The sequence below is a fragment of the Aptenodytes forsteri genome, unplaced genomic scaffold, assembly GCF_000699145.1.
Source record: "Aptenodytes forsteri isolate BGI_AS27 unplaced genomic scaffold, ASM69914v1 Scaffold2, whole genome shotgun sequence".
NCBI lineage: Eukaryota > Metazoa > Chordata > Aves > Sphenisciformes > Spheniscidae > Aptenodytes > Aptenodytes forsteri.
Genome location: NW_008795695.1, coordinates 12,905,123 through 12,914,914, shown reverse-complemented (window position 1 = coordinate 12,914,914; position 9,792 = coordinate 12,905,123).

Here is a 9,792-nt window from a genome sequence, read left to right as displayed (position 1 = left end):
AGTACTGTGTTCAGTTTTGGGCCCCTCACTACAAGAAAGACATTGAGGTGCTGGAGGGCATCCAAAGAAGGGCAATGAAGCTTGTGAAGGGTCTAGAGCACGTGTCTTATGAGGAGCGGCTGAGGGAAGTGGGGTTGTTTAGCCTGGAGAAAAGGAGGCTGAGGGGAGACCTTATCGCTCTCTACAACCACCTGAAAGGAGGTTGTAGCCAGGAGGTGGGTGTCGGCCTCTTCACCCAACTAACAAGTGATAGAAGGAGATGAAATGGCTTCAAGTTGTGCCAGGGGAGGTTTGGACATGAGGAAAAATTTCTTCACCGAAAGGGTTGTCAAGCGTTGGAACAGGCTGCCCAGGGAAGTGGTTGAGTCCCCATCCCTGGAGGTATTTAAAAGACGTGTAGATGTGGTGCTTAGGGACATGGTTTAGTGGTGGACTTGGCAGTGCTAGGTTAACGGTTGGACTTGATGATCTTAAAGGTCTTTTCCAACCTAAATGATTCCATGATTCTATGATTCTATGTGGTACCCTTGAAAGTTGTCACAGCAAATAAATGAGCAAATAAACGACCCTCATTGCTGGGGACAGAGCCTGCAAATCAGGTCAGTCTAGAGCAAGAGCGAATACTTCTCTGGTGGGTGCAGCTTTCCTCGTGACATAACTGTTCTGTGGGTATACAAAGACCTTCATCTGCAGGACTGTAATTTCAGCATCTTTCATTGGAAGTTACATTTCTGCTTAAAGTTAGAAAAACGAGACACTGCTGTTGGTTCAGATAGTGGGCAGAAGACTGAAGCGTGTGTCTATGGGATTTTTTTTCCCTATAGAGTGTGAAGGAAAAGGGGCTCATTCTGTAAACGTAATCCAACTGACCCAAAGTGTCCAAAACCTGAGAGACAGAAGAAAAGGGAAATTGTGTATATACTAATTTTTTGTTCTTGCCATTTCCACCAGCTGACTTACAAACCTAATGAAAAAGCTGTACTTCCATCCCAGGCTGTGATGCCAGTACTGGGTATTGCTATGATAAGCAGTTCCCAATTTAACCGAAAGAGAAGACACGATAGCACAGAGACAAAGTGACGAAATGTGCAGTTTTTACTTAAGCATTTCATTCCTGCAATTCTTCTCGCCAGTTTTTTTTTTCCAACTCTCCCCTTTTAAATTTTACCTTGGAGGTGGAGGGCTGGCTCAGCCCAGCCATTCATAGCTGTTGTATGCACACATGAATGACAGCCAGATGAACCCAACCTAGCTTTGAAACGCATTTGTGCTAAAACTCTGCAATTTCTAGGGCTCCCCCTCCCTGCCATCCTCCAATATCACCCCTCGCTCTGGACCCACAGAAACCCTTTGTCTTTCCAGACCCCTCGGGCTCAATCCGGCAGTGAAGGCTCCGGAGGCCGGTGTCCTGGTTTCCAGCACAGCCAGCCGCCCTCTCTGCGTGGGTAGGGAGCAGCCCGGCTGCTGAAAGCGATAAGCCGTTGGCCGGTGCGGCGTTTATCTCCCTGGCAGCGGCGGCAGCGGCAGGCGAGAACAGTGTGTCCTTGACCTGGGCAGGCACTGGGCACGCCAGGCTGCCTGCATCTGAGCCAGGGGGACCGCTATCTCAAACGCCAGGTCCCACGGGAGCAGCACGAGCGCTCCCCTGGGGACAGACTGAAGGGGCTTCAGCCCCCAGCCGGCAGCCACCCCTCTGGGTCAGCGTTTGGGGTGATGCCACCTCACGTCTCCCGTGCCTGCTTGTCTCACAGGGGGCACGAGCTGCTGAATACAGGAGAGGACGGGCAGCCCGGCAGTAAGCAGCGGTGCCAGGCTGCTGGAGCCGGGAGGAAAACTCAGGGAGTCACTGTGTGTGTGGCTTTTCTTTTTCTCCTCCCTTTTCCCCCCCCCCGTCTGCCTGTTTTCTTGAAAAAATAAAGGCATTTTAATTGTGTGATTTACCATCTGGAGGTCAGGCCATTGTGAACAATAAGCTTAGGTTGTAATTATATTTATTCTGGGTAGGTTTCTTCATGCAACTCATTTTAATGCCTTGGGCCTCCCTGGTACGTTCAGCTAAAAGAGCAGAGTTAATTGGAGGCGTCTGGCTCAAATACTAAAGGTTACTTGAAACCTGCAATTTTGGACAGATTGAAGAAATCTATGAAAGCACTCAAATGAACCACAGATCCTAAAGCATACCCATAGTACAACTTCTGTTAGCTTGCAGTCCACCACAGACCTGGAAAAATTCTTTCAATTAATATTGGTTGTAGAAAAAACTAAACATTTGTGATTTACAAAATACCTGTGGCAATGAATTGAGTTGTCAGCCATGACACAGTCTTGCCTTCCTTACTAAAGCAACTGGGCTGTGGTTTACAGCAACTATGGAAAGATTTTGCAGGATAAGAAATTATCTTTAATATCTTTAGGAGAATCTTAGCCAAGAAACACCCTCTCCCCACTCTCTAATCTCTCACACCAGCCCTCTCATCCCTCTTCTGCCCCAAGTCCATCTTCTGGAGATCATTCCTTTGTGCACTCTCCTGGGGGCTGTGATGAAGTAAAAATGATGGCTGCATTAATTTCCAGGCATCGTTGAAGGAGCACCAGCGTATTTCTTTTTGACCACTTGTCCCCCCATTGCCACCGAACCCTTTTGTGTTATGCAGAGGGGCAGGCGTCTTGCATCGCTTGTTCCCTGAGATAAGCTGCTAAGTCACGTGAGGTGTGAGGAGGAAAGGACTGGGAGGCAGCTGAGCATGGACCGGGCTTGTGATATGGTGTCTGGACTCAGCCCGAAGTTTAGTGTGGGAAGGGCTTTCCCTGAACAACTGAGACACAGCAAATGTCTCCCTCCATTCTGGCTTGAGACTACAAAGATGACAGGCATCTGTGAGGGATGAGGGGGAAGGAGAAGAAAGGCAACTTGCTTAAAACCAGTTGTCACGTTGGAGGGAGCAGCAAAGAGAAGCTGGCAAGTCGGTGTGTGATTAAGCTTGACCCAACAACTGGTCCTGATCCCATGTGGGAATGATATCCTTTCAGGGAGAAGATGCGTGCCCAGGTTTTGTGGGCTAACAGGCCACAGGCTCAGAAGAGACCGTCTTCCTTTTGTCTCACATCTCTCTGAGTTTTGTATACACTGCTTTTTGTGGTTGGGGGTTAAAGAACAAAAGAGACCTTTTTAAACACAGGGTCTGTTCAACTTGTTCGTCTCATGTTCTTGGGATGCTGAGTTGGGCAGGCTGCGCCAAGGTCAAGAAGCAAAGCTAGTTTTGGTTGTGCATCTGAATTTATCAGTTAAATAAGGATGAATATCCTGGCAATGAAAAACAATGGCACTCTCTAATGTGTTGTGCCCTGCAGTTTCCTCCCCACACTTCACCCATCTCAGTTTCACTGCTGAGAAGGCTTTTCCCGGGACAGATTCTGCTTCCGGAGCCCTAATGGAAAGAACCAGCTCAGGAGAGCGACCGGGCAGAGGAGACCAAAGGTCCCTTTTAGTGTCTTGTCAGCAAATACTGTGTGCTTAGGAAGATGGTATGAGACAGAGGAAAAATTCAGGGTGTCATCCATGAATCTGCAATTTCCTCTTTTGCATGCACTGATACCACCATGGTCACTGAGAAGGAAATTTTACCTTTGGAAGGACTAGTGCCATGTATCAGGGTCTGGAGGAGCAGAGGAAGGAAGTGCAAAGGGAGCAGATGGCTGACTGAAATGCATGTGAAATTAAAACTAATTACAAAAGATATGTGAGGGGATAAGAAAGGAAGGGAGGAAAAAAGGCAGGCAGGCAGGCAGAAAGAGAAAGAGAGAGAAAGAGAGAGAGAGGAAGGAAGGAAGGAAGGAAGGAAGAAAAAGAAAGAAAGAAAGAAAGAAAGAGAAAGAAAGAAAGAAAGAAAGAAAGAAAGAAAGAAAAAGAAAGAAAGAAAGAAAGAAAGAGAAAGAAAGAAAGAAAGAAAGAAAGAGAAAGAAAGAAAGAAAGAAAGAAAGAGAGAGAGAGAGAAAGAAAGAAAGAAAGAAAGAAAGAAAAAGAAAGAAAGAAAGAAAGAAAGAAAAAGAAAGAAAGAAAGAAAGAAAGAAAAAGAAAGAAAGAAAGAAAGAAAGAGAAAGAAAGAAAGAAAGAAAGAAAAAGAAAGAAAGAAAGAAAGAAAGAAAGAGAAAGAAAGAAAGAAAGAAAGAAAAAGAAAGAAAGAAAGAAAGAAAGAAAGAAGGAAAGAAGGAAGGAAGGAAAGAAGGAAGGAAGGAAGGAAGGAAGGTAGGAAGGAAGGAAGGAGCAAGAAGAAGAAAATATTTACTGTTGTCCCTTGGTAAGAACCTCTAAACTGTGATAGTTCTGATCAGAGTTTCTCTGAAACTCTGGGGAAGAAAATCTCCTTTTATTCTGATACTTTCTGTCTATTGCCCTTTAGGAAATTTCAGTCAGCTGTGCCATTTTGCCTTTTATCCTGTAACTCTGCTGCTTTGACTAGGTTATGGACCAGGAACACACACTGGCACCAGTGACAGCCATTGTTTTCATTACAATGCTTGGGTCGTGAACCAGTAGGAGAAAATTGGCATTCAATTCATGAGAACTGTTGCAAAATCCCAAATGTTGCAAAGCAAATGCCCCACCTTTCTTCTGGTTTCTTGTCTCCCAGAGACTGTCTGGTACTGTAAGCGTTTTGCTGGGAGCCAACAAACTGCCCCAAATTTTATTTATTTATTTATTTTTAGATGAATACTGGCTTCATTTGGATATTTAGTGGCAACAGTGTCAACGTTAAGGTGAAAAGTACTGGAGGGGAAGGAGGCATGGGGAGACAATAAAGGAGAAAAGAAAATGGAGGGGAGTTGTGAGCAGAGGAAAAGGCAGAAGTAGGTGACTAAAAAGAGATGTTAAAGACAGCAGCAGGAGTGTGGGAGAGGCAAGTGCAACTCAACAACCCCAGTCCACGGTGGGAAGCAAAGTAACTTCTCCTTAACCCCAACACTGGGGTGAGGAGGGTGTGCAGCCATTTATACCATTGATGGCTGAATAATAAATAAGTCCAATAGCATACACTGTCCTTATTGTTAACACAGGCTTGAAATCCTGTGCTCTGAGGTCATCCAGCCCTCTGAGACCATCCAGCCAAAAACCCATTTATTTTTCTCTCAAGCACAGTTGTATTAATAGAAGCAGCTCAGGAAGCCTTCATCCCAACGCAGTTTCAACACTTCATACGGCAGGCGGTCTTAATGGGATCTCTTCCATGCAGTGTGCCATTAGCTTCCCTCCCTGTCTCTCCATTTCCCCCTTTCTAATAAAATACTAGTCTAAACACACACTGGGGTGTTAAGAGGAGTAATTTCTGCACTGGATATGTGTGTGCGTGTGTGAAGTGGCTCTGACTTGTTCAAGACTTTAGCTTTAAATACTTGCACCCCTGCAAAAAAAAGGAAAAAAAAAAACCCAAACCCTGCTAAGTAAGTCTGAGAGACCCAGGTGCTGGTTTTCTTACCGCTGCATCACCGCTTCTGTTTTTCTGACCCCTTTGTCGCTTCCTCTCAGCCTGCTGTCTCACGTCAGGGACACTTGGTACCTGTTGACAGTTTCCATCACACCCTCTTGCTCAGTCTGAGCTGCCGGTTGCCGCTGGGCATGGCTCTGGGGCATGCGAGAAGCATTTCAGATGGCCTCAGCTGGGGAACCTTGTTCCTTATGCCATAGTTAGCAGATGGGAAACATCTGTGTCCATTATACATTAAAAAATTGTTCCTCAGCACCCCTGCACAGGTCTGTGGATGGCTGGGGATTTGAGCCAGGCTGTAGACACCGTCATCTTTTGGGGCCTGAAAGGCCTTAGCAAAGAAATAGTCACTGAAAGCAGCACCGGTTTGATTTGGTATCACTTTGTACCCAATCGGCGTGGCTGGCCATGACTACAGACGGGACAGATCCACAGTGACGGCTTAGTGTGCGGCAAAGGTCCCTAACCGAACGGCACCCTGCTCTGGGAAGGGCTCGCACCTCTCGAGTAACCTGCCCAGGGTCTGACACTGTCCAGCCACTCTTTCTGCACTGCAGCGTCCGAGCCGGGCTGAAAGATGGGGCTCAGTGGCTTAGCCACTGTACGGCCTGAAAGCAGCTACTTCACTTACAGAAACAATGTTATTACTCTCCTTACAGCGGACACGGGTGCCTCCGTGCCCACTGATCACTCACCCCCTCCCCTCAGCTTTCTATCCAGTAGCCTGGGAGGTATTATGCCCATTAGAAAGGTATTGATGTTTGCGAAGCCCTTAGAGCCGCTTTTCCAAACGGGTCTATAGTTGTGCAAAGGATGAACACTTTGTAAAAGGATTTTTGTTTGCGGTGGGTTTTTTTCCTTCCTTGGCCTGCTTGTTGACCGGCTTCTTATTCCAGCTGTCCCGTCTCACCATTTACCGACTAACCTGGCACAATGACCTTTTGGACTTTGCGCTGGCTTTCTCCTCCTCCTCCACAGAAATAACAGACAGCTTTCTGCACAAGCACAGCCAAGCAGCAGACAGGTTCTGCTCAGGAGACCTGGCTTGCTTGACAAAACTTGCTACTGATCATGTTTGCAGGTAACTCGGGTGTCACAAGGATGCCCTGTCGGTGTGCTTCCCGACATAAAGCTGCAATAGAAGTTGCAAATTCGAAGAACAACAAAAGCGCTCTCCTTTCCCCGCTGCCCCTGGTTTCCTTCCATTCCTCTTGAACCGTTTGGAGCCAGCATTTGGTGAAAGACTGAAGACAGTTTCCAAACTGGAGTTCTTGGAAACAGCTTGTTTCCACATATGTGCCAGTTTGTGGGAACAGTGAACTGTGTCGCGTCCCACTTCATCTGCTGTGTTTCATTATGCTTATGGACTGATCTGTTCAGTACCTCTCTTCCTCTCCTGCAGCGGCAGGGAGAAGATGATAAATTAGAGGTATTAAGGCAAATACTTCACATCCCCTCAGGTCTTTGCAATTCCAGCTGTCTGAAATCACGCTTTCTTGCCCAGCCAGAGCATTGCAACAAATGAGCAGTCCCCCAATAACTGTGGTTGGTGTCGGCGGGGACTTTGAAAGGAGAGTCTGCTTCTGGGATGTGAAGGCTGCTTCAGGCAGAACAAATATAAATGCTTCCATCTTACCGACCTCTTTCCTTTGTCTCTCTTGTCTTCCTCTTAATTTTTATTTTTGTGGGCAAACCAAGCAATGCATAGCTCGCTTGTTACTGTCACACACTTGGGTCACCCCAGGGAGTCACGATGCAGATTTTCCATTAGCGTCAAACGTACATGGATTTATGAACTCCCATAACCTGGAGCTGATGAGAGCAGATTAGGGAGCAACTGTTTTTAGATAACATGCATACCTAAGAAATCAGCTAATATAGAGCTGCCTGCTGAAAGGTCACTTATTTCCCAAAGAGCGTGAGAGAATATTATGGTGACCCCTTCCTGTTATATTGTCACTTTATTATACACATACACATGCACATGTACATTGAGGGTTTGCTATTCATTTCTCTCCCTCTTCACACTGAGCTAATTCCCCATGCTTCATGCGGTGCATCCTAAATTAGGATTTCTTATTGGGTACGGGACCTTTGGGTTGTGTCTGCACTACACCGAGACACAAGGCTAAAGACACACCTGTTAGGTTTTAATGTAGATAGCTGTGCCAGGGGTCACAAGCCTCAGTGCATGCCACGTAAGCTTGGCCATCTCCTTCAGATGGATTCAGGCTGCAGGTACCCTGTGTGAATCTCCGTTCCTATAGGTCACCAAGATGAAGACTCTGTACCTTGCAGTTACAACATAGCCCTTCTGCAAAGATCTGACCATGCAAAATAAGAGCCATGAGTGAGAAACTTTGCACTTCGCCAGCATCCATCACCATCAGGGCTCTGATCTTATTCAAAGTATTGGTGTGTCCTGCCCTGCATCACCCCTGCTAGGCAGAAAGGACTGTCCCATGTTTACATGTCCTGTGGTAAACTGTGTCCCATGTCACAGTGTCTGGGGCTGTCTTGTGCCTGGTCACATGAGAACTTCCCTAACAAAATGGAAACTCCTAAATCCTGTGCCTTTAATACAAGATCATCACCCTATCCATAGCAATGAAGTTCTGGTTTTGGTGGTTTGTTTTGTTTGGGGTTTGGGGGTTTTTTTGTAAAGAAATTTTTTTTTTAAAACTGTGTGTTCCTTCCAGGATTGTGCTTGTGATTAATTTCAGGTTACAAGCACAGGGAGACAATGAATTGCTGCAAGTTTAACCTGGCACTGGAGTTCAGCCTTTCTATGGAGGCATGACGGGGAACATACCACAGAGAAATGAGATGGAAAAGCCAACCCAGCTAAATTTTCAAGTTTGGAAATAGACAGTAAAGTTATCCAAACTATCATAATTCTCAACTTTTAGTTATTGCAGGCTTCCATATCCCCCCCTCCTTTCCTCTTAGACCTCCTTTGTAACACCTTATTTTTGGATTAACGTCAACTGCTGCATTCGTTCCTGGAGGAGGGGAGGCTTGAAAGCAGCATTTCCCTAGTGAACGTGTGGAAACCACGTCTGGTAGCCTGGGTTTTAAATAGTCCCGGGTGCTGGGACAAGGTGGAGAGATCAGACATGCTCATCACTGGGTGCTGGACCTCCCTCATCCTGTGAGCACCTTGGCAGCCTTGCTCAGTGCAGGGAGAGCCGTGCTGGGGGGGCAGAATACCGCCTCTGAGCTCCCGGCCTCTTGCTGCATTAAGCCGAGGGAAGTAGCAAGGGATTTCCTTGGACCGGGTGCTTTACCTGATGGAGAGTTTGTAAGTAGTGATGCTTTTCTCCCATGTGGTGGATGGGGTGGTATGGGTCAGAGAGGGAGGGGAAGGAGAAGAAAGGTTGAATTCCGTGGTGGCAATAGAGAGACTGAAAGCGCACCCTGCTCCTGTCCTCTGTTTTGAATGACTCCAGTGTGGGAAAACAGGATTATTCACTCAACCCTCTCTGCCACAAGAAAAACATGTGGGACTGCATGGAAAGGAAGATGCATTTTTCCTCAGCTTCAACATAGCCCTGCATTCCCCAAGGCAGACGGGAGCCACGCACGGACCTGGGCTCCCTGGTGCCCCAAGATATTGCCCAGGTCCCAGCCTTGCTGAAGGTGGCCACGTTTGCATTAGAGCTGCCAGGAACCAGACACATGGGTTTCCCTGTAAAAAAAATTGCTATAAGATTTTTCTGCCACTGGTAAGCAGCATTCGCAGCCTCCTCGACACTCTCCCATGCCACTTGAGGGATCCCGGCAGGGCAAAGGCATGCGCAGCTGCTCATCACCAAGGTCAGCACCGCTCGGGCTGGGAGCAAATCTTCCCAAGATATCCACAACAGCCTTGTCCAGCTCAGATGCCCCTGCATACTTTGCATTTCTCAGTCAGGACGATAGCCCTTGGACAAATATTTTCTTGAGGAGCAGGCATTCAAGTAAAACCACTGATGGCAGCATCAAGAATTCAGAACATTTGGAGAGCCAATGAGTGAACCAAGCCGAAATGCTGATGCAACTCGCCATACCCTCAAGCAAAATCGAAGTAGAGTGGGTGAATGGAGCTTAAAAAATGTACATTTTACTCCACTCTCTTGCAAGGGATGACTAGCGTAGATGTGGATGAGTGAACTGTAGGTGTTCACAGGTCAGACATAAATCCCAGTGTCCCCCATGCCTAACTCAGGAAGAAGACGCAACTTCTTCCTTCTCAGGAAACTGAAGAAACAAGGACACTCAGATGAATTTCTCAATCCTAAGAACAATTTCTTGGTGGTACCTAAAGAGC